We start from the raw sequence: 26,306 nt of genomic DNA on the forward strand, positions 1-26,306 counted from the left end.
AATCCAGTTTAAGTTGGTAGTGCACTTTGGAACATGATAACTGGATTCTACATGGTCTAAACTAACTAGTCAATGGCTAATCGAAATTGTTTCAAAGGTAGGTGTTTTTAACTGATCATTAGCCGTCTAAACTGGCCATTGGCTAGTCTACAATGACAATTACAGTAGCTAGTCTAATATTATCATTAGCCAGCTTAGGCTGATTGTTAGCTAGTCCAAGATGGTTTTTGTTTTTTAAAAAACCCTTAGCTAGTCTGATTATTAGTTGGTCATAAAAGTAAAAAATTATCACTGATTGGTCCTTATGTAGTGGATGTTCATTATCTAGTCTAAGAGGATCATTAACTATGGTAGATGACCATTAGCTAGTCATAGTTAATGACCATCTTTGACCATTACAGGAGCTATTCAAAGATTATCATTAGCTAGGCCAATATGATTAGTAGTTTATCAAAAAATGATCATTAGTCATAAACTAGTACAAAATAGTCACTGATTGGTCCAAGATGGTCATTAGCTTGTCCAATATGCATCAGACATCCATTGCTGTGACGTCTAAGGACTAGACTAGTCATAAGTTATTCAAAAATTATAATTAACTAGTCCCAGATGGTCTTGAACTACAACATGGTCATATAGTCCAAGATGACCACTAGCTAGTCGAAGACGATGATTATCTAGTAAAAATGATCACTAACTAATCTAAGATGGTCATGAGTTGCAAAATAGCCATTAGTTGGTTCAAGTTGGTCATTGACTGGTGCAAGCTAGTAGACCATCTTGGCAAAGCATGCAGCTAACCAGCTAATGAACAGCTAGAAATGTGCTACCAAATTCTAGGATCACACTTTCACTTAACCTGAATTTTAAAGCAGGGGGTGCCAAAACTATGACACCACATACAACATTGTTGGAGCTCAGGGAGAAAATGAGGTTTGTAATCTTAACCAATGTATTTACTTTTACCTTGAGTAATTACTAATTACTATCTAATATTTCTATGGTGGAACAATTTGTCATGCTCGTGAGATACTAAATGTCAGATGTGTTTGTGCACAATCTGCACATACCCTTAGACAGATAAGTTCATACACTTTATGTGCTGCCTTCAAGCCTAATGATGTGGCCAGTGAGCCAAGACACAGTATAACTGGCTTTGAATATATTAGGTAGCATCTACACCACACTCAGCCACAAATGGTTCCAGCACCCTAAGGCATTCTCCTCAACCCCTGATTAAAAACCAACCTCTGAGCAGTAAAACACCATCATTTCCACAGCTGAAAAAGAAGCCAAGTCAGCAGGTCTCATAATATATGCCCAATACTCAACACCTGCAGCAAAAATAAACCCAAACTGCTTATGGAGGCCTTGTGTATATTGCATTTTTCTACAGCCAAATAAATAATCTAAGATTGTGGCTTGGCCACTGTATATGATATGACACTTTAAGAAGAAGCAGATAAGACCAGGTTTAGTGCTATAAAGAGAACTGCCGACATTTCCTACGAAGGAGATAATGGCTGACAATGAATAAGATAATCAGTTTAACAATTTCAAACACTATACTTTTTATATTAGATTCACACTGCGTGTCGTCTCACAGGCTAATTCGTGTCACTCAACTAGAGTGTAACTGGCCCGGAAAGATGCGGGCAGCCTTTTATGTGACTAGCTTTTCACAGTGCTAGCCTTATGTCACATTTGAAATGGCTTTAAGTGCAGCTCTGAATTACCGTGAAAGATAACATGTCAGTGACATAGAAAGAGAGAGCGGGCGAAAGGGTACAAAGAGAGCAAACACAAGCACCATCAGGGGGTTGTCCCAGAGCCCCATGCTGCTTAGCATGACAGCTAAGCAAGCATGACAACATAAACACAACCAGCCGTTTTGCCTGCGGGTTAAGCTCAGCACACGGAGCAGAACCCTTAGACACATTATGCCGTTATTCCATCTTCCTTTCTACATCCTCCATCTAAATGTCACAGTCCTATTTCTTCAACAAGACATCAAAAGATAAGCTGCTTCCAAGTTGCTATTGCTTGACATGGTCAAGGTGACCACCACCACAGGCTATTTGAAGGTTACGGTCGTAACTTCACTCTCCATTATGCTGTTAAACCGACCTCTTTACTCTGCAAGGTCTCGCCTGCTAGCTGCAAGACAACGTTAATTACAGGGAGGCTGTCGCTAGAGGAGGGCTAACATTAGCATAGTACATGCGCGGATATGCAGTCGCCTCGCTTAATGTCAAGTCCCTGCGGGTGTTTTCTGCTGTAACTTCAAACAAAGAAAAACTAATCCCATTCTTTAGGTTGGATTAATTTTTCTTTGTTTGAAGTTACAGCAGAAAATGGCCTTCAAAATGGTCGTCTGATGCATGAGAATGAAAAATTAATTAAGTAATTAAAATAAGGCTGAAATAATTATATACATATATGAATGTTGGATGATAACATTTTATTAAAATGTTGCCTTGGCCAGTTTAAATTGTAAATGTACTAAAATTACTAAAACTAAACTAATAAGGACAGAAATCAGAAATTAAAGCGTTAAGTCACCCATAAATGAAAATTCTGTCATTAATGACTCAGGCCTCATGTCGTTCCAAACCCATAAGACCTTCATTCATCTTCGGAACACAAACTAAGATATTTTTGATGCATTCTGAGAGCTCTTTTAACCCTCACATAGACAGCAACGGTACTACCACGATCAAGGTCCAGAAACATAGTAAGGACATCAGTAAAATAGTCTGCTGTGGCTTGCCTCCATTTTGGAGAGTATCACGATGCAAGATGAATGAAGCACTTACGGTTTTGGTACAACTTGAGGGTGAGTAATTAATTGACAGAATTTTCATTTTTGGGTGAACTATCCCTTTAAATTAAAATTGAATCAAATCAATTCAAATTCAACACACATTGGTTTGCGATCCCACTAAAGATTCAATTGGGACTATGTGCAGCAACAAACCCTGTTTATAAGACTGTGACCTTATTCGTCTAACGAAAAATGGGCGCCCTCATTCATAGTAAGAAAACATCATTAATGATATTTATTAACAAAACGCTAGCTCTGAATTTATATTTCAGCATGCTGAGGCAGATAATACAGCTTGCTAGATTGTTTTTTATTTATTTATTGCTTTATAGTCTTCTAATTAGACAAATTTCAGACAATTTGTTATATTGTGATAATCTAAATTACATTTTAATGGTTGCTTCAGAAGGAAGAGGCCCTCAAGACTAAGTGGTTTAATATATAAATCATGTCATATAGCGCTTCCAGACTTTCCAAATACTTTCTGCATGGAACAGTATTTCACCCAATCAAAATATCATGTCAAAAAATAATAAATTTTTTGCATGAAAAATTGCAGCACAAATATAAGAAAACGTTTGCCTGTATTACCATTACAAATTTTGGAGTCTGTAAATAAACATAAAAATTGACAGAGAAAGAGGTGCAATTAATATCACATGACAAATAACTTAAACATACAACAACACAACTGCGCTTACCACATTAAACAACAGTAGTTTACAAAATTAATTCATGCCACAGTGCATGCTGGGAATTGTAGTTGTCTCAAGTACTGCAGTCATCAAGTACAGCCTTGTTACAAGTTACTGTACAGGTAATTGTGCAGCTATATATTAGGCTAAGGAAATTAGTATTATACTTTTCGACATCCTGTAAATATGTAAAAAGCTGAATTTGGAGCATAAAGCTACCCACTTTTACAGTGGGTGGGTCTAAAACACAGACATTTCATTTTATGTGCTTGTCGCAGGGGATCTTTAAAGTCTTAATGTCACCTTATTTGACACAGGCTCTTCCGAAAATAAATAGCATCTCAACAGCGATACGATGCGAAAATGCCTTTATTTTATCCCCTTGTTACACGATACATCTGGCTATTTATTTATTGTGCGTGATTGTAAATATGAACTCTTGTGAATGAGTAGTGGTCCGAGCCTGGCTTTGTAATATATGCTATCGGCCTCCTATTACAATTGGATTTAGTCTGCCCTGATAGATTTACACAGCAATTCATTTCCCCATTTCACCTTCCATCCCAGTGGTGTGTCTGAAAATGTATACACGCATCATTTTTATTCCGTTCTGCCAAATCGCTCATAGGACAAAATAAATATATAAACAATTTTTACTCCTAACCATGAAGTAAATCAGCAGCTCAGAAATCAGCAAACTTTTCATCCTTCGCATACAGCATCCATTTCATCCACTGTGCTTAAGCTAGACACAATAAAGTATTTACAACACTGGAATGAAGGTAAAGTGTTATAGTATATAGTAATAGTGTCATAGTAATTTAAATTTTTTTGGGCTGGTTTTTAAGGTACTTAAATCTAAATAAATATACAAAATAAATAAACTTTTTATACAATACTGAAAAATGTTAATAAAAATAGGTCTATGACAAGACCGTATTAAATAAGCCAGATTAATGGAATTATATTCGACCAGCCTTCAGTAATCTAATACGGTCACATATCTATTTTACTTCCATACTCATCATGCTTTGATCTCACCTGCGATGGAATTTCAATCTGGTTTGTGTTTGGGACCTTCGTCAAGAGCTGATTCCATTACAAGGTGCTAAATGTATAACTTGAGACTCTGGGCTGAGACACTTAAAAAAGAGAGACACTTCTCAGATCAGATGAAAGTTCAAAGAGAAGTGGAGGATCATTGTATAAATCCAAGAGTTTCTGAAAAATTGAACACGAGAGAGGCATGATTAATCAATTCTTTTCGCTGAGTTGAGTGCTACGGGTGAGTCTGATTTCAGATGAGATGGTACCTATATATACACCCCCAGCTCTGCCGAATACTTTCATGCTTTCTTTCTATGCAAGTGTTCTGAAAATGTTCTCTTTTGCTTTTCAGAGACTTTTTTCTTCCTTTTCATATTCCACTGACATTGAGGTATAATGAGATGTTATGTATGAATGTATGAATTTAAGTATGTATGCATTTATTTATTTAATTGACATTAATGCTTTTAGCAAGGATTAGTTTGCGAATTGCAAATTGATCAAAAGTAAAAAATATTACAAAATATTTCTATTTCAAATAAATGTTGAACATTCTACTCATCAAAGAATCCTGGAAAATAAATCACAGTTTACAGAAAATATTAAGGAGCGGTCTTCAACATTTACAATAAAAAGAAATATACTTTGAGCACCAAATCCGGATATTAGATTGATTTCTAAAGAATCGTGTGATAGTGAAAATTCAGCTTTGCAATCACAGGGACAAATATACACACACACACACACACAGACACGCACAGACACGCACAGACACGCACACATACACACACACACATACATATATATATATATATATATATATATATATATATATATATATATATATATATATATATATATATATATATATATATATATATATATATATATATATATATATTAGTAATATCATTTCACAATATTACTGTTTTCCTGTATTTTTTTATAAAATAAATGCAGCCTTGGTGAGCAAAAGACACTTTCAAAAATATTTAAAAGGCTTTAACAACCCAAACTTTCAAAAGGTAGTGTTCTTCTAATTTCCTGCACACTACAAACTCCATTCCATCCATGTGTCAAGAGGCAGTTTCAAGAGTCCCAGAGCAGAAGTCAGTGATTGAGAGACGGCGAATGGAGGCAGGCAGCTCAGGGCTTCAGGAAACTTTATTAGATCATTGAGGGAAGCCAGCCAGGTCTGATAATGACCCTACAACTCCACCAGATGTGTCTCTCCCCACCAACTTCCTCTGTCAGGGGCCCCTGTGGTCTCTCATATCAGTGATGAATAAGGCCTGGGCATCAGAGTGTGGATAATGTGCAGATGGGACACACGCCTGCTGTTTGAGAAAGGTGAAGGGCGGCTGGTAATAAAGACCTACAGGTCTCTGATCAGCAACGTGTGCCTCGGTGCCTCTCTGACTTAGGAGGGACGTAATAAGATACAGCATGACTAGAGAATTGGCAGGATTTAGTGCTAATATCTGTGGGAACCTGCTTCTGGTGAGGAGATTACAGTAGATCTCTGCCGGACCCAGAAGTCTAGCATAAGATGAGAAAGGCCCAATTAGGTTATCTGAAGGGCTGCAGGTTTTTCTGCCTCCCACATTGACCAAGAGGTCTGTCTGTTTCTAACCGACCGGTTTCACCTCACAACCATTTTGCATGGATAGACAGTGGACAGCAGTGTGATTGACTTCCCACTAACACTAAGTAATCTTCTTGCAAATGAATGCTAACAGCTTGACCTCAGAAGAACTTGCCTCGACTCTGCTTTGCCTCTCTAGAATGAATACTTGCCAAATTTGACTAAAAATTTGTTTGGTGAGTAAAAAAAAAAAAAAAAAACAGAACTGAAACATAACATATGGTTTAAGTCAAACTGTAGAAATGAAAGTCTAAACCCAAATTTAAATGCAGTCTATCTGTTAAAATTTGGTACAAATCTGGTAAAATTTGGCACAAATTTAATACATTTGCTATTCTGGCGTCCCATAAGTTTACTAGGGTTTTCATTACTCCAGGACTCCATATGAAAAAACATATTTATGCACTTGGCAGACCCTTTTATTTCAAGCAATTAGGGAACATATTTGAAATATAAGAGAAAAAACACAATTTCACCGTTTTGTGACAGATGCGAGTAAGGCTGCAAGATTCTGGGAAAGAAATCTGTTATTTTTTTAAATGCATTTTTTTTTTTATTAGAATAAAATTTGCAACTCAGATTTAAACTGTGATTCCAAAAAATTGAAAAACAAGTTTTGAGGATATATTTCAATATGACTATAAAATAATAATACATTATTATTATTATTATTATTATTATTATTATTATTATTATAGCATATTAAACATTTCACTGTAAAATAAAAAAAGAAAAGTGTTAATAATACTTTTTTTTTACAATCATTTATTAAATTTTTTTCATTTTTACATTATACATAAAACCATGGAGCGTTTTATTTTGACGGAAAACCACAAGGAAACTTAAGCCTTTCTTGAAGCTGAGTTTATTTATTTATTTAAATTGCCGCCTTTGTGATTTAACAATAAAAGTCATTTAGCTTTTTTGTTTACTTATAATAATCATAAATAATATATAAAGCATCTGTTTTTGTATATTTATATATATATATATATATATATATATATATATATTATTTTTTTTTTTTGCATATTTTAGTGTCACTCCTACCTGTCACAATAATGTCAATGTGAAAGTATAATTTTGTTCCTTGTAGGTATCCAAAACCCTGGCATACCCATCCTAAACCTCTTGCTCAGATATAAAAATCTGTATTGGTCTCCTGACAGAGAGAACTTCATCACTTTATCACCAGGTAGGGACCAGACTTACACCCGTTCCCTTGTAAATAGTCTTCCAAGCAAAAGTTAGCTCAGCGCTGTGCTGTGAATTAAGATGGGTGACGGTGACAGGATCTCTGCGACATGAAGAACTGAGAAAATACAACTGGGCCTTGTTTAGGAGAGCGCCATGTTTGCATATCGAGACAGAAACAGCATGAAAAGATCCATTTTGCCTCTCAGTTCAATGCAGTTTCTGACCTAGTTTCCCAAAGCCAATGTTAAAATGATCCAAATCGGTCTTGTCTGTGTGGGGTCCTCCATTTAAAAATACATGGTAAACTCCCACTGCAGGGAGAAGGTGCGATATGTTTCCAAGGTGTGACATCATTCTCACCTACTTAAACTTTGCATGCCTAGACTCATCTGTTGCCCTCAGAAAAGAGTGAATGTCACTCGACAGACAGTCCGCTGTAATTAAACCCAGAGGGAAATGTATTAATTACTGCACAGCGCCTGTGACTGTGGGTGAGGTGTCCTGGGTCTGCATATGATTAGAATGCTGATTATGATTTACTGTGGAGGATTCCATCATATTCGACTGTCCTAATGACTCATTCATATATTTAACACAAGTTGATTATAATTTTGCTTTAACGGCTTTGGTACCGTTTTCAATTTTAAAAAGTGCTACATTCTCAGTTCAAAACTTCAAACTGATTCATTCCTTCATTCAAATCCTGCTACTGTGCTTCCATTAGTCAAAGCATAAGATTATTCTGATAGGTAATAAAAGCATTTGATTTAATTACTGAAAAAAAATTACGATCAATTTAGCAATTTTCATTTTCACCATTTAATTCCACAACAAATTATGCAAAATCTAATTATATTATAAAAAAAATTAATTACAAAAAAATAAAATATATAATTAAATTATATAAACAAATATATAAACAAATATATAAATAAAAAAATAAAAATGTAATATTTATATATTTATATTATTAATAAATTATATATTATTATTTTTTAAATATAATATTATGTAATATTATATTATAAATGTACACTGGTGCACGGCTTTATTTGTCTCTGTAAATTCCTACTCCTCTGGTAGTCTTTGACCTTCCATTCAGAGAGTATAGTGCTTGGCTCACATTCCCTGTGAGATATGCTTTTCACAAGCCTCTCTATCCAGGTCCCCTGAGTTTTACTCTATCGCTGAGAACCTTAGCAAGTTTTTATCTGTTTCATTGCGTCATCGGCATCCTATCTCTCCTTGCATCGAAGTCCTTGTGGTCCATCTGTCTCTTTCACTGACTTACCACCGTTGTCTGCCTAATCCAATTACTAGTTCTGCACTTTCTTCCCTCCCTCTGCTTGTTTTGATCTAGTTTCAGCAATGGCTCTCAATAAAAGCCCCTTCCCAGCAGGCCGTGCACATCTCTCTGACACTTCCCATTCGGGCTGGGCTACATTTCAAAGAACTCATTGATTGTCGGGATTGATTTGTTTCAGGCGGGGCCAAACTCCTAATCACTTCTGTTTCGCCGGTTGACATGGACAGAATAAGACATTGAGAGGCGAGAGCTGCTGATGCACTCTTATAGATCAGACGCTTTAACTTTTTTCATATTGCACCTGCTTGTTTTGACTGAATAAAGTTGATTTGCACGTGACCACACATAGTGATTGCATCCGTGCCAGGAGAATACTATTTCCTGCAACAATAAATATTGATAAAATTTGAATATTAGCTACATTTATCACATGAAATGTTATTAAAATTTGAATAAAACTACAAATAAAAAAGAAAGAGCATGCTGCGACGGGGGATGTCATTCCAGCTGTCAGTAGGAAGACATCTAAAATGAACAGGTGTATTATGGGTGATTATTATTATTGTCATTATTAATCTAAATTAATAATATAAAATTCTAAAATATTGAAACAGCAATTAATTTAAATAACAAACGCCAAATTTATTCAATAAATAATATAACAATAATATTAACAAGGCGTTCAGAAGATGTTGCGATATTAATTGCCAAAGTGTGCACAGTTTACAGTTATAATAATAATATTAAAAAACTAAATATGGGATTTTAAAAACAATACAAATATTCTATACATAAAAAGTAAATAAAAAATAAACCTAATATTTAAAAACGAAGCAAAATACATAATATTTAAATATTTTTTTATATAAATACTCCACTTTTGATTATCCTTGTGGAGTTTTGTGAAAGTTTTTCTAAGTTTTGAACATGTAAAATAAATGATTGTAATAAAAAATAGAATTATTGTTACTACTATTATTATTCATAATAAATATAGACAAATAATAACATATTATAATTTTTTATGATAATGCCAAGGTTGTCGGTAGATTTGATGATGATACGAACACATGAGCTGATATCACACATCTTACAGTTTTCCCTCAGTTTATTTTACAAAACTACAAATAAAACAAGAAGAAAAAAAAAAACAGCATGCTGCGATGAGGGCCATCCTTCCTTCTGTCACTGATGAGGCCAGTAGGAGGCCATCTGGGATGGACAGGTCCACGGTGTGACACAGTGTGAAATAAACTTGCAGAATAAGATTGGGCAATGCTGGGCAGACTTACCACGCAGGAGATCAGAGGTGGAGTGTGGCGAGGCATGAGCCCGGAACAGCTGCCAATCAAAGTCATCCTCCTCCCCTTGGCTGAACTCGCACAGACTGGGGTCCGAGTCCTCATCAAACGTGCAGCCCGCTGCCGAGAGAAGAGAGAAGCAAAACATGTTATCAGTCTTGATGCAAGTCCGTCACTTCCTCTCGTTAAAAACCTTAAACGACTAGAATACGTGCTTCCTGCTTAACCTGACAAGTCTCTGTACATGAATTATTAAAAGCGTCTGGCTATATATTTAAATGCCTCCAGGGCAATAACATTTAATTTGGACAACATTTGATCCACAATTTGTTGACACTAAAATGTGCATTACAATACGACGACTCAATCCTCTGGAGTGGTTAATATGGTTGCAGACGTACGTTCTAGGACCCCCGGCCCGACAGCCTAATTAAGCAGCCGTGTGTTATTTGAGCCTCTGTTTCATCATGCAAACCTCTGTGATCTGATTTCTGTTTGTGCAGAGTGAGAGGTGCCAGACTCCACACCCACATACATTTCCAACACCGGCTCTTCAGCCAGACAGCCATTCACCAAAGCAATCATGTCTCCATTCAAAAACACACCGCTCTTACGCACAACATGTCCAAGGACACACACATACCAATCAATACTGACTGCAGGTTTACAACACAAGCACTGAGATAGACCAATTTATCTGCAAGGAACAGTTACACTGTGTATTACAGTGAAAACACTGCCAGCCTTATCAGTATTATTTATTATTACCGTATTTTTCGGACTATAAGTCGCACCTGAGTACAAGTCTCATCAGTCCAAAAATACGTCATGATGAGGAAAAAAACATATATAAGTCGCAATTATTTAGAACCAAGAACCAAGAGAAAACATTACCGTCTCCAGCCGCGAGAGGGCGCTCTATGTTTTCAGTGTAGACTACAGGAGCAGTGAACAGCATAGAGCGCCCTCTCGTGGCTGGAGACAGTAATGTTTTCTCTTGGTGCATTTCTCTCGGTTCATGTCAAATTAATTTTGATAAATAAGTCGCACCTGACTATAAGTCGCAGGACCAGCCAAACTATGAAAAAAAAGTGCGACTTATAGTCCGGAAAATACGGTAAATATATTACTGTAATAAAAATATTTATTCATTAATTCACTAACATACTAGTACATAAACTGATATGTTATTAAATAATAATACATCAAAAAATATATGAAAATTATTTAAATTTATGTTTATTGCCTCGCCTGGGAATTTACCAGTGACCACCCTGCTCTTTAAAAATCACCTCTGGTTGGAAAAACATGTAAATTACTAAACGAGTCACGTTCACAAAATGTTCACCTAACAGTTCACAAACTTCCTGTTATGCCCTGAATAAAGGGTCAACTAATACTATAAGCTTTCTGTAACGATTCCAAACTATTATTCTAATCCATCAGGGACATCTTAAACTTCTCAGCCCGCAACAAATTTTAGTTCCACGTTATTACATTTAACACGCAGCGCATTCGCGACCTCAGGGCAGAGGCTTAATGTGGCACATCCTGAGCACCTCGCCACATCTGCTGTGGTCCCTCACATTAGCCGTGTAGGGTGAGAAAGAGCGGGCAGCGGTGGGCAGTCCACAAATCCCAGTCACGTGCTGCTGACTTGAGCCAAGTCAAAGCAGACGGGGCAGAGGGGAGAGAAACCATGCAGGCAATGGCTTTAACAATAACTATGACATCAAGGTGACCCTCATAGCTGACTGCCTCATTACTGCCACCTCTGGGGCTGCCCCCACAACGGACAAATGAGGACAGTTTTACATAGGGTTAGTAGAACAAATTGGTTGCTCTGTGCTTGTTATTAACTACTGTGAATGCATATATATATATATATATATATATATATATATATATATATATATATATATATATATATATATATATATATATATATATATATATATATATATATATATATTGTAAAATTATATTCATATGACACCTCTGAAGTGCACATAAATTGAATTCAATATTAACACACACATTTGTGATGTCACCTAGCAATTGTAAACAACCTAGAAGAGTCAAAACAAAATCCTTCCCATTAATCAATCCATAATCAAAATGACTCCCACTTACTGAACAACAAGTACCAAAAATGTTTAGCATATTGTAAGGGCTATTTACAGCCATCTCACCACTCAAAAACACTAAAATGATTCATAAATTCATTAGTATTGCATCAGTTTTGAGTGGAATCTGAATCCGAACCAGAATCATTACATTTTGTTTTGCAAATCTGATCCCTATTACTCATGTGAGCCAGTATATCTGAGAGAACAAAAGGAGAGTTCAACTTCTCAGAGCTTCTGTCCCAATAGGTTTCATTCACGCCATTCACTAACAACTCAGGGATCGGTTTCTGTAAGAGTGGGAAAAGATACCAAAGGTGACAAACTGAGACCTTATTTAGGCAATTACTCCTCTCCTACCAAAGCCAAAGACATTTGAGACATTCTGAGAAGATCCTTAGAGAAACGTGGAATGCCCAGTTTTTCTTTTTTCATCAGTACCATCATTTTGAAGGCAAGCACAAACGATTTACCATCATGACTGAACAACAACAATCAAGTCCTCCTCTCTGCTCCCCCGGCCCCTTGCCTCAGCCTCATCAAAACTGCCTCCAATAAGTAATTACAATATAATTTGGCACAGCAACACAACACAGAGAAAACATCAGGCTTGAGCCACTGCCAGGGTTGAAAGCCCCTTGGCTAGAGAGCACAGAGGCTTTTGTGTGTGCAGGCTCATCTGCTTGTTTTGTTTATTAATGTGAACAAGTTCCCTTTGGAGAGTTAGGAGGTTATTAGCCTTTATTAAAAAATTGAAGAATTGGCTCATCTGAGCCCTCTAAGAACATACCAGTGAATCCTGATGAATTCTGGCTATCAATAGCTTAAAACCTGCAGATAAAGAATCAGATTCATTTTAATCCCTTTCTTTTCTTTTTGTTATGCAATTTACAGTGTTATTGTGTTTTGCTTTGGGAACACCAAAAACTTTTTTGCTAAAGATGTAACTACACCTCATCTGAAACCCAGAAGCAATGATACAGATCAAAGTACTAAATCTGACACCATAGATCTGCTGTAAACACTACAGATTTAATCTGCTGCACCACAAAATGTTGTGTCATTAGAGGTTGTAAGGATCTGCTTGCTAGCTAGCTGGGGTTCTACTACCGAGAAAATAGCAGGGACAAGACAAATAGGATGTTGTCAGAGGATCAGGGGAATGTCTCAGATTTATCTACAGCAGTAACGTTAGAGAGAGGCAATTTGTTTAACAATGCTTCCAGGTTAGCACTACCTTGACAAGGGATATTTAAAGTGTGTCCCATTTTGAAATGTGCATCCTATCTGAACCTCAACTCACCTTCTGAGTTTTATTTTTTCATAAATTAGATTCTGCTCCTCAGACATTTTCTCATGACCTTTGTGGCATCCCTCACCACCTCGTCCTTAAATTGAGTTTGTGTGCCATACTTTGAGGCCTAGCTTTAGCATTAGCAGCAAATTCTTGAAATGTAAAATAAATCAATACATCAACAAAACAAAATTGCAGTAATTTCCTTTCAGTATTTTTCCAGTTAAAAGGTTTCATCTACATTGATTATATTTATGTATTTGATTTGATAAGATGATCTGACCTATTTTCAGAGAATATGTTCATTCTCTGTTGTGTGACATTTTAGCATGACATGAAAATTCAACAAATGCAGTAAAGTCATACTGCATGTCAGTAAACCAAAAAAACAAACCGACTGCATCCCAGATGCAGTTTAGCACATCATCCACATCGTTTTATACACACACACAGCTGCAGGCATCCTCAGTGTGACTGTGAAACATTTTTGTTTGGTCCGTTGTCACTTGCCACCAATGGTTAACACAATACCAACTGCAGTATGCGGTACAAAAAGGTTTGTTTTCCCTGAAAAGTTTTCTTGTTAAAACAACTCTTTGTAGCTGAAAAATTATTTGTTGTCATTAACAGCCCAACATGATGGACATTTTGCTGAGCTAACTCATTTTTAACCAAGGCTAAGTAATTTATAGGATTTAAAAATAATTAGTTTCTTCGCTTCGCTCTTTAAAGAGCACCAGCTCTTTGATTTTAATCTCGTGAGTACTGAGAGAAGACGCCACTCCAAACGAACTAGCTTTTAGCTTACCCCGTGCTAATCAGACATTCGCTTACTGCTTAGGCACGTGGTTGAAATGTGCTGCGGCTGTCTGGGCCTCAGCCTAGCTCCTCCGCTAGCCTATTAGCATCCTGGCGCACAGCCCCAAACCAAGCATCAAGACAAAGACAAACCATGTTTGTGTTGAGCAGGGAAGTCTCTCGCCACTTTACTGCAAGGCCATTCATCCTTTCTTAGAACTCACAATGAATGTATTTCATTTCTTACCCCTGGATTTAATGAGGGAGTCCAAACTCACACAGTAGCAGCCATACAGAGTGGAGGAAAATCACAGATTCTTTCCATAATGCATGTAACATTGAGCCAAAGATAAATGTGCTACTGAAGACTAGCACTTTGTGAAAAATACAATGACCTTATTGGGTCTTATCATAGTGCCACCGATGTGCAAACAACCGTAATGTCTGATGCGCTGAATGCCGAACATAGTTCACGGTTGGCTGCAACGCAACACTTAACTAAAGAGCAGCAATGAAATCGAAAAAATATACATTAAAAAAACCACTAATTAAGCTCATTCAATCGATTATTCCAAGTTTGTTATCATCTAAAACTACAGCAAAACTGATTAGAAAATGTATAATTTCAGTCATTCAAAGCTGAAATAAATACAATAAAATAATAAAATATGAATAAAGTATAATAGTAAAATCTAAATAATATATGGAAAAATGCTGTCTTGGCAACTAACTGAATTAAACTAAGTTTAAGAACTAAAATTACTAAGACTAAATAGAAATTAATGAAAACTAATGAACATGACAAGAAAAAAATCAACTCATTTAAACTTGAAAAATGTAAATCTAAAATCGAATTTATAATATTGATAATTATTATAATAGTATATAAATAGTATATATAAATAATAGTACAAATACATAGATTCATTTATTTACTGATTCAACCCAATACATTTCCTTGAACAACATGAGTTCTATTACTTCGGTGATGCATATGTGGAGTTTCTGTGCGAGGGCACCCTCGGGTTTTCAGTATGAATGAAACAGACATCACATGTGTTTATAGCGCTCAATAATGGCCAATCCATCCTTTTTTGTGTTAATATAGGAAAAGTAATACTTATCTTAAAAGAAATTTGAAATAGACATATTATAATCCTTGGTTTTCTCTAGTGTACAGGAGTTTTTATTTATTTGTTTTTATTGTTGAACCGAACCAAAAACCAAGGTTACGGTATATTTTTAACAGTGAGGTAACTGTATTGTTGCATTCCTACCAAGATTACCAATTACTTTGCTCTTTGCTTAGCTGTAACTGACTGTTTATTTATTGTTAAATTATTGTAGTTGGGTTAGGTGGCTTAAGTTTTATTGTGAATTTGTTTTGTAAATGTGTTGTGTTGTGAATTTGCTTATATTTATGTATTTTTGTATGCTTTAAACTTTTTTAAGATAATAAAGCCATTGGTTTATGTTATAAATTAGGTTTAAAAGTATAAATTTGGCACCGGTATCATAAAAAACCTAAACGACATAACACACAACATACACAACCCCAATCAAAATACACTGAACATGCTATGATTTTTTTACTAAAAAAACTGGACCCCCAAATAATCTATTGTTCTGCAATCTTACCCTATTTGTTGTGCTGCATGAATTTGATTTACTAAAAAAGAAACATCTTAAAAAGAGTAATTCATTCAGCAATCTAAATCCACTGATTGCGACCTACAATATGATATAAAAAAAAATGTTTTAAGTATCTCAGAGGATTCATTTATTTGCCAGTTAGATTCCACTGGTTTCACTGAATATGATTTGCAAAAAGAACCAGCTCAAAAGAATCGCTCAATTGAGAATAAGACTATAGTGGCAGTGTTGCATGACTATGCACCTGTCATGATGAGGGTTACACAAAAAACATGTATGAAGTCGTCAACTTGCCTGTAGCAAAAACAGAATAAGTTCAATTAATAACCAGAGAGCCACAAGGGCATGTTACCTCATAACCTCAACTACTGTAATGTTTAATGACAAGGATAAACTTTAAATGTACACATTTGTAGGGTCACCATTTAAAAAGTTTAGCTGAAAAATTCCAGACTCCTGTTACTGTATGTATTTGCTCGACTCAATAAGGTTGAGAAACATGTTAGCACCTGAGGCTAAGTGGAAGAAGGCACTCCTGAGACAGCCATCACCAAATCCAAATGAGAAGTCTGTCTGGCACACATGCACAGACTTTACAGATCCAGGCCAACTGTCGGAATACAAAATAAGAAGATGCGTCATTGGGATCTCATGGGCTGGAGCCCAGATTGGGCAGAGCTCATCCTTGCACCTGCAGGACGTCCTGTGTCAGTACAGCTGCTGCAGGTCAATAGCTGTGGATTGAAACCTACTGAACTTCTCAGTCACAGGAAGTGGCTGAAAGCTGTAATATTCTGAGCAAGAACTGCCAGTTTTAGAACTTTGCCAGAAGTATAGCTAGACAGAAAGCATGTCTGGAGGTTAATAGACATTTTCAAAAAGCTGCTTTGTTCCATTTTCATATCAGTGGGGTTACTAATATTATATTGCATTCTCAGTTTGCAAATGCAACTTTAATCTAATTTATTTGAAGTTTCTTTGGAAAGACTTCTCTTAAAGGCTAATTTGTCAAGTGTGACAAGTCATTTTGCGTTTAAAGCACTCCAATAGGCATCTGCAGGTATCTGGACTGGTGTGAAATTATGCTCATGTCATACAGTGACTAGTGTATTTATTCTTTCACATCCCCAACTATGCTAATCTTTTGTCTCTGATATTGAACTCCACCTAGGAGCACAGCGAAAAAAGACAATATATTATTTAAAAACAGCATAATGCAGGAAGTCAAGGATATCAATGTGCCGTCAAAATGTTAAATATATAGATTAAAAAAAAATGTGGTGAACACTTTATAACAGTGTTTCTCAATCCCATTTTTTGGGGACCTCCAACAACACTGCACATTTTAGGATTTCTCCTTTATTCAGCACATGACACGATTAGAATTTCCCATTATAGGTTTCTACATGATCTGGATGTGGGATTTCAGATTAGTTAGTCCCCTAAAATGTACAGTGATGGAAGGTTGCTAGGAGCAGAATTGCAAAAACCTGTCATAGAATGGTCTGTAAAATGCTCCAGTCAATGGGATAAGGGCTGGGCGATATATCGAAAATTTTGACGACGATGTAAAATTAGAAAATATTGGGAATATCGAATATTTCAAATTCAAGCATACTTTCCCAAAAAACGTGCCGAACATCAAAATACAACATGTAACTGCGGACTGCTATACGCACCTCTACTATGAGAGCTTTCATGAGAGCGGTTGCCAGATAACAAGAGTTTAAATCCCCGTATCTGAGCTTTGCTGTTACAAGGATAAATTTTCTTCCTGGTGTTTGCTTATTTTACGCAATTTGGCAACCATGCGCACGTGCTGTTTGAACAGAGAAACATGAATTATCGCTATTTGGAATTACTAATAGGGAATTTCACGGTTATATTTAACAGTTTTCATAATATAGACAGAGTGCAAAAGTCTTTGGTATTCATTTATACATAAAAATAGCTGTGTGCTTCAGCAACTAGCTGCCTATCTAAGAGGGTTTTTAGTGTCAGTGGGAACATAGTTTCATGCCACAGAGCTTCTTGTGTTCTTAGCTAAAAAACATACTTATTTTAGTTTAAATTGTGAATTGCATGCACTAAAAAGTTGACAGAATGCACTATCTGTACTTGTTTTGCACTGCTTCAGTTACATATTTATTTCATTTAATAAAAAGCAGTAAGTAATCACTTCGTCTAGATTTTTTTTTTAAACAGTTTAAATTAGCTGTTTAATCTAAATGTTTTTTGTTTGTTTGTTTGTGTGTTTGTTTTGTTTTTTTGTTTTTAAATGGATAAAAGAAAATCATGTTTTTTATTATTTAAATGCAAATGCAAAAATATCGAGATATATATCGAATATCGTAAACATTTTGACAAGATATTTTTCCCAGCCCTAAATGGCATACCAATCAGATGAGCAATTGAGGATTCGCTCCTGTGAAACAAACACAAACTTTAGCTGGTAACATCTCAGAGCATGCAATGCACCACACATGCTGATGAAAAAGGGGATCTGTGAATTCTATGATGCACAAAGGGGGTAAAAACTAAAGTATATGGTCAGGCAGAAATGGATGAAATACAACACCACTATTGCTTCCTAAAGAAGTAAACAAACTGATTTTGCTTTCTGAGAATAATTTAATAATGCTATCAAAAGACCAATGTTTTTCAAAAACACTTCTCAGCTTGTTATTTTGTACTTTATATTCAAAGAAAAATACTACTGTTTCCACAAAAAAAAAAATATTAAAGAGCGCAACTGTTTCCAACATTGACAATAATGGGAAATGTTTCTTGAGCACCAAATCAGCATATTAGAGTGATTTCTGAAGGATCATGTGACAATGAAGACTGCTGAAAATCCAGCTTCACATCAGGTATAAATTACATTTTAAAATCTCCAAATAGAAAGCAGTTATTAAAAACTGTAATAATATTTCACAATATTACTGTTTTCTATTTTCACAAGATAATTGCAGACTTGGTGAGCATAAGAGACTCAGATCATAAAAGAAAAATAACTGACACCACACTTTTGTACAGCAGTACATTGCAGAAGTTTAATTATTTAAAACTGATTTCTTATATCATTTATACTTGCATGTATTCATATGTCCACATATTTACGTATCTACTTTATTATTCTGGTAACTGCTAATAACAAGTTAGTTTTATAGTAATAACTAACTGTGTGGTTGGTTTCCATGTTAAATTTCAGTATAAAGGAAAAACATATATTTTATGATAAATTCTGTTGTGTGACAATATCAAGGGAAATAATCAACATTTATGTAATTGTACAGCCCTAGTCCTGCATAATGGTAACTAGAAGTCAGATAAACAAAAAGTATTTTTTTAAAGAGACATTCAGAGTGTTTGTAAGTGTCAGTTTGAAAACCTGAGAGATGACGTCCCTCTGAGTACATGTGTTACAGTAGCTACAGTAGATCACAACAATCTTCAAGTCAGTGGGGGCCACAGCATTCAATCTATCAGTTTCTACCCAGAAAACAAGTGAAAGGTGTCTCGGTGGAAAATTAAACTAATTCAAAACAGAGAAAGGGAAAGAGAAGTGGAGAGAAATGTCTGCCTTCTGAGAAGCCAGAGAAACAATTTCGGATAAAACTGTGAGTGATGTTTGACTTCATCTGATGTTTGGCAAAATTGGCCAAATCGATGCCAGAGTGGGATATTCTATGTTCTGAGGGGTATTCAGAAAAGTGTCAGGATGTTTTTCTGTGGTTACTAGTCAAAATATCCATTCTTAAAGTCTCCAAACTCGGTGCTGGAGGGCAATGTCCTGCAGAGTTTAGCTCCAACCCTAACTAAACACACCTGAGCCAGCTAATTAAGGTCTTACCAGTAGGCATACTAGAAACTTCCAGGCTGGTGTGTTGAGGCAAGTTGGAGCTAAACTCAGACCCTCAAGGAATGAGCTTGGAGTCCCCTGGACTATGCAATTTTTTAAATAATCTTTTACCCATTTTATCATAAGTTATAAAAAAAAATACCACTGCTCAACAAAATGGACTTGTATTGACATTCTCAAAAAGGCCTGTCAATTTGAAAAGTCTATTTTGGTCTCAAAACCTAAATGACCTGAACTCAAGTCACACTCCAAGGCCCCCCAGTCATCTTTCCTTGAGTCATTGGTGGGTGGATGCAAACGAGACAGTATTTTAATTTGAATACATTTTTTACATATTTTATGCATGCATTCACACAGAACACCCACGGAAATGCACATCGCTAGCAACGCTCTCAAGGATCCAAACAGAACCATGGAGTTGGACAGATGGAGATATGTGAACAGGCAGTCTGAAGTCACACATATCTATTTACATATGCTGGCTCGCTAGAGAATCAGTCACAGCGAAACCAAATAAGCAGCTGCTAGACACACACACAAACACACACACATACATATATCCCAGAGCGACGATGCGTTCTCTTCTTTTCACACATATACACACACCTAGTCTCTGTTCGCACAGTAGTAAGGCATCTCCACACAACTGTTATCATGCAAGTCTAAAGGAGTGGTGTTATTGTTTGCAGTTGCAGAAAGATTAATTGTATGTCACTAACAAAATGTTAAATCACACTTTGAAGTGAGAAAAATTACATTTTATGATGCTGAAGACAACAATGGTGAGGTGAGAGGAGATGGAAGAAATAAAATAGAACAGGGGAACAGAGTTACTATAACATATGCCAGTTTTGTCGGTGGTTATGGTTAGCATGATCCAGTTAGCCACTGCTATAGATACTGTTACTGCAGTCTTTTTTCATGTATGGCCACTCAAAAGAAACCATCTGTATTCTGTATTGTCATTTTTTTGCAATTAAAAAAATCTGAAATCATATTATTATAGATTTTACATGTAACAATAAAAAAAGCATTACTATGATTTTAAAACAAATTAACATTGCTTTCACTCTACTAGAAAAAAATTGAGTCATTAAGATGTTTTAAATAAAATGTCTGTGGTCGGTAAGACGTTTTAAATGTTTTTTAATGTAAATAATTCTATAATGCTAACCGAGGCTATGTTTATTTATAAAAAAAAAACACACAGTACAGTCATATTGAGTTCTATTATTACTTTTTGTAAAATGTATTATTATTACTGTTTATTTGGATATATTTCCAAGTGCAAATTATTCCAGATGATAACCGCCATTACTCTAGTTTTCAGTGTCACATGATCCTTCAGAAATCATTCTGATATACTGATTTGCTGCTCAAGATTAAGTATTTTATTGTATTAATTTCTTTTTAAAAAAGAATCAGATTGACAAGCTAACCTTATTCTGCAGAAAGAAAAAAAAAAGACCTGAACATGGCGGCTGAAACAACAAATGCAACTGTGTTCACAAGATTTTGTCCACTAAGCATGACCCTCTCGAGGCCTCATCAGGTCAGTGTCGTGACAGCCATGCTAGTAAATCTGAGGAGAACAGAGCAAAATGTAGTGCATGATTATACAGCTGACTAGACTTAACTAAAGGACACATTTTGCATGATATGCTCCTTCTGCAGACACAATATTTTAAAATATTACTCCAACAGCAATGTACAGATTATGCTTTGCTCAACTGAGAAATGTTTTCTGTTATGTTTTATAGAACATTTCACCTTTGACTGGATAAATGCCAGCTGGCCATGAATGTTATGTGAAAATGTTGCTTTAAGAGCACAATGTTGCTGCTGAGGATACTGTTAGCAAGCCTTTATATCAGTCCGTTCACACCTCTCAAAACACTGAAAGCATTGCACTTTATCTAACTGTAATTGAATCCCACCAGGTCTTTTCAACCAAATAATAAATACATTTACAATAAATAGATACAAGCCCTGTGATGACATACAGTAGCCCAACAGAAGTTGTATATAAATTATTGCATGATTACTGACAACTTTGACAATTAAGCCATAATTCTTAACAAAAAAGGCCAAAATCAATAAAAACTGTGGGACATTGAATAAAGCTGTTAATTTTTTGGACTTTAAAATACAGAAAACAAGAGAAATGCTGACATGCAGAAAAAATACAGACCTCAAGAAAACTAGGGCCTGAAAGTTTGTAAAAGTCTGTACCTCTATTGAGGTCAAAAATGCTTTTTCCCCCATCCGAACTTAATTACTATAAATCTGTAGGTCAATTTAACTGAAAGCGTTAACACTGATGTCTTGAAAACATTGCTATCTGTTTGAGTATTCCACCTGGCAACACTAGCTCAACCAATGGGGTGAGTTTGGGGTGGGGCTACCTGTTTGGCTGACCAATTGAAACCGGGGGACTGTCCCGAAAAACTGTTTGAAAAAAATTACTTTTACAATTCTGCTTGGTGACAAAAAAAAAAATCACAGTTTTCACACTTGGTCAATTCAGTAGCAGGGTTAGCATCACTTTTTTACCTGGAGTTATTAAACTCTTCTGGTCCAGAAAAGGTTTAGTACCCCTTTTGTGGTGTCAAAGGTGTACAGTATGAAACAATGTGGTGTTAGACTGTTACGGGAAAAACTTGGTCATATAAACAGCTGTTTTAGCATTGAGGGGATATGTCAAATGGTGATGAAAATTTTGAATTGGAGTGAAGAAGAGTCTTTATTCTTTTCCTTTAAAATACTTTATATTATAATAAGCAAAGTAATCCAGGATTCCAGTTACCTAGGGTTTAGAATGACCTAGGGTTAACTATTTCAACTGTGAAAAGCTCTAAAGGATAGAGTGAGAACGCAAAATATGAAATCGGAAGACTCGCTGAACCCAACCATCTATAAAACCTTGGCAGTAGAAGAAAGATGGAAACTCATCAGATGCAAGAGTAAAAATACAAGCAAAAACATTCATGGAGGAATGTCAGCTGGCAGCAGGGGGCAGTGTTTTAGGTCTATGGCACCTGCAGAGCAGTGCGGCGGGTGAGCCCACCATGACTCGCTGTTAAGAAGCTAATTAAAAGCACCACTAAGGTGAGGGTCGAGACACAGGCCTCAACTCGCTCCAGGACATGTATCTCAACTTCAAAGCTGCCATGTTAAAAAGTCTACTCTCCACTGAGGATGACAAGCAGGACCAAAAAGCAATTCCCAAAATCCCGCCCCTGCACTTTTCATTTTCAGCTCCCCACTACTGCTCTCCATCATCTCACAGCTCATGGTTGTTGTTGAAAATACCACTGGATCAAAGCGAGATTTCACCAGGCAAACCAAACGGGACAACTTGTGTGCCGAATCCGACATAGTGTCAGAAGCAGTGTTGCTTTAGACAATGAAAATTATGACAAAATATCGTCGTCAACGAACCTTTATCACATGACGAAAACGAGACGAGACGCAACTTAAATGCTGGTCACGTGACAATGACTATAATTACATGTATAATGCAATATTGTTGACGAATAAAAATGAGACTAAATGTGATTTACAAAATAAAAACTATGCTAAAATGTCTACTCCTACTGCTTTTCATTTTTGTTGACCAAAATGAGACGAAACAATATGTTATCATGTTATTTCGTCTCGTTTAGTCGCGTTATTATTATTATTTTGCAGTATTTTTGTTTCCTGTGTCTCACTTCAGGGGCTGCATCAGGTTGAACTGTGCAGACACATCTAACATGTTTGGTTGGTAAAAAAAAAAATCTGAGCTTCTTCCGTGTCTGGAATTGATGTATTGTAGTCTATAAGGTAACAATAATATAATAAGATAACCTTGTTTGAAATGGGTTTGGCTAAAAGACAATTTTGGTTTTGTCTATACTACTAGCTACTATATTGACTGGGTTAAATAGAATTGCACTACTAAAAAGAGACTAAAATACAATTTTCATTGACTTAAACTAGACTAAATATCATCAGTTTTTTGTTTACTAAAACTAGATGAAAAAAGTAATGGATAATTCTTACTAAAATAAGACTAAATTGTTCAGACTTTTAGTTGACTGAAACTTGACTAGATTTAAGAGTATGAACGTGACTAAAACTAATAAAAACTAAAATGAAAGCTTCACACGAAGAACTAGACTAAAATTAAAATTAAAACAGGCCGCCAAAAACAACACTAGTCTGAAGCACAGAGCTGACAAAATGGAAGAAATTCAAACATCAATAGCCTGGCATTTCTAGGGTTGTATTTCTAGGGTTTATTGGGTAATTCGAGTTGGAGTAGTGGCCATATGCTCCATGTGATGTCAGTGGATCTGCTACAGAACCTTGACAAGGAAACAGGTGAAAGAGAACAGACTCACTTGTCGAATGCATTTCATGCCATCTGGTCCTTGTTGTAAATAAAATGACTCATACATGACTTTAGCTTGGACAAATTTCACATTGCAAAGCACAACACACATTAGAGTGAAGCTCAATACATATTAAACCTAGATAAGCTAATACTGTCTTCAAGTCACAGAGTGATTATAATTACACACAAGAACACCATAAAAAAGACATAATTACCATTGGGAATTGTCCAAGTTGGAGGCATGTCGATTAAAGATGGATGCTTTCGAAGCACTGCCTCATGACACTTCAAAGCCTTTGTGATTCTTTTGTTTTGAACCAGTGGTTTGGATCATGCCTTAAAATGCCAAAGGCACGAGATTTCAATAAATAAGATTTTGTTGCATCATAACATATTTGAAACATTTCAAAATATCAATGGCTTACCGTAAGGGATGAACTCGGTGTAACCATAAACCAGTGTCTACATGATCTCAGATCAGTTTTATAATGTAGATGTTTTTAATGCCACAAAACAACAGACTAGTTAGTTGTCTGAAGAAATGACTGAATGAAATTATATTAATCATAACTGTGAATCCTGAATGTACAGGGTTTTTCTTTTTTCTTTTAGTGGACTGTTGCAGAAGAATAGTGATAAAGCTATCAATTAATACTCATTTTACAAAAAAAAATGCTCAATAATTTGTTTTTGTTCAGCCAAAACATCACAATATGTTAAAAATATATTGTGATGTTTGGGCAGAAAAAAAATATGCATTGACCATTTTTTGTATTTGTATTTATTATTAAGAATAGCTCTATTGCTACATTTAAGTCATGTATGGTATTCCTTAATATTCCTTGACTTAATATTTCCAAATTTAGATCATAAATACTTTGTCTGATGCCTAGAAGATGCCAGCATGCCAGCATTTTGCAAAACTATCAGCAGCTTTTATAATTATTATGAATTGTGGACAAATAGAATTTTACATTCTTAAAAAAATATTTATCATTATTTCGGCACCATGTTCAACCACGTCATATTAACATGGATGATTTCATGAGTTTCCAAACTGGTCAACATCAAGTTACATTCAACTGCACTTTTGCAAGTAAGTGGTTTGAAACAGAAACATATTATGAGTTGAATAGAACATAGTATGGGAGTAGGAACTTCCCAGCATGACTTGAAGCCAGCAGCTGAAACCAGTTTGCAATCCATGTCTACTTTTACCCAGATGGCAATCAGTCTAGCATTCTAGACTGAAAATATAAGGCTTGTTAGTGCCAATCAATGCCTCAACTCTTGGGTAGCAAGCCATTCTAGATGCTACAGAGCTAGCTGCAGGGTTTACAAACAGCAAGAGATTTAGTAGCCTAGCCAATCAAGGACACTATCCCAAGTTTCTGCAACCCTCCAACTGACACTTTCCAGCAAGGACACAGCTAATAACCTCAACTCACCACTTTTCACTTTTCATCTGAAGCCAGACTTTCTCTTCAGCTGCTAATCTGGATTTGTGTGGTGGAGTTGTGTCTCTTATTGTATGATAAAGAAGGGGGATTTATACAATGACTTTAAAAGAGCTGAACCTCTCTGGCCTATTTTTCACTACATTGTGCTCCGAGGAAAAGAGAGCTGGTGACTTCAGATTGTAGTAAGTGCTACCAAAAGGGGTGAAAAGATTACATGTTTCCTTTCTTCCAAATCCCAAGATAATTAGTCTTTGCCGGGGTTTTTTTTATGTCTGATGTACTGCTGTGGGGGTTTGCATGACTTTTAAAAACAAGCACGAATAGATGATGATCCACAGCAATGGCCTGCCATGGAGATAATGAGAAAGTCACTTCCTATTGCAAGCTGTGAAAAAGATAGTTTAATTACGTTGCCATTTTTAATTGAACATGAATTATTTAAAATCTGAGCATTAATGAAGTGGCACAAATATCATCGTGTAGACGAAACCCCTGTCATTTGACATGACTGCACAATATCATCTCACAGTCTCAAAAAATAATTTCTTAGAGATATTTTGCATGCTTAGATGCAGTTATTTTACTTGATAACAATAATAATAATAATTGTGAATCTTTTTCTGTAAAACTGCTGGTGGCACTTTACAACAGTGTCCTATTCATTAACGTCAGTTAATGCAATAGCTAACATTAAATAATTCATAACTGAACAACATTTAT

The 26,306-nt window shown here is 35.7% G+C and overlaps 1 protein-coding gene across 12 annotated transcripts in view; it reads right to left on the reverse strand.

Annotated features, from left to right (window-relative positions):
• LOC113092915 (receptor-type tyrosine-protein phosphatase U) overlaps positions 1-10,136 on the reverse strand; it is a 117,954-nt gene extending 107,818 nt beyond the window's left edge. For 4 of the 12 annotated variants that reach the window (XM_026258697.1, XM_026258695.1, XM_026258694.1 and 1 more), the window contains exon 1: positions 10,007-10,133. The gene's annotated coding sequence lies outside the window, so the exon portion shown is untranslated. Of the gene's footprint in view, positions 1-10,006 lie in introns of all 12 variants that reach the window. The other 8 variants (XM_026258693.1, XM_026258696.1, XM_026258691.1 and 5 more) reach the window with 3 other exon arrangements.
• Positions 10,137-26,306: the final 16,170 nt, after the last annotated feature.

Source organism: Carassius auratus, unplaced genomic scaffold (genome assembly GCF_003368295.1).
Source record: "Carassius auratus strain Wakin unplaced genomic scaffold, ASM336829v1 scaf_tig00214752, whole genome shotgun sequence".
NCBI lineage: Eukaryota > Metazoa > Chordata > Actinopteri > Cypriniformes > Cyprinidae > Carassius > Carassius auratus.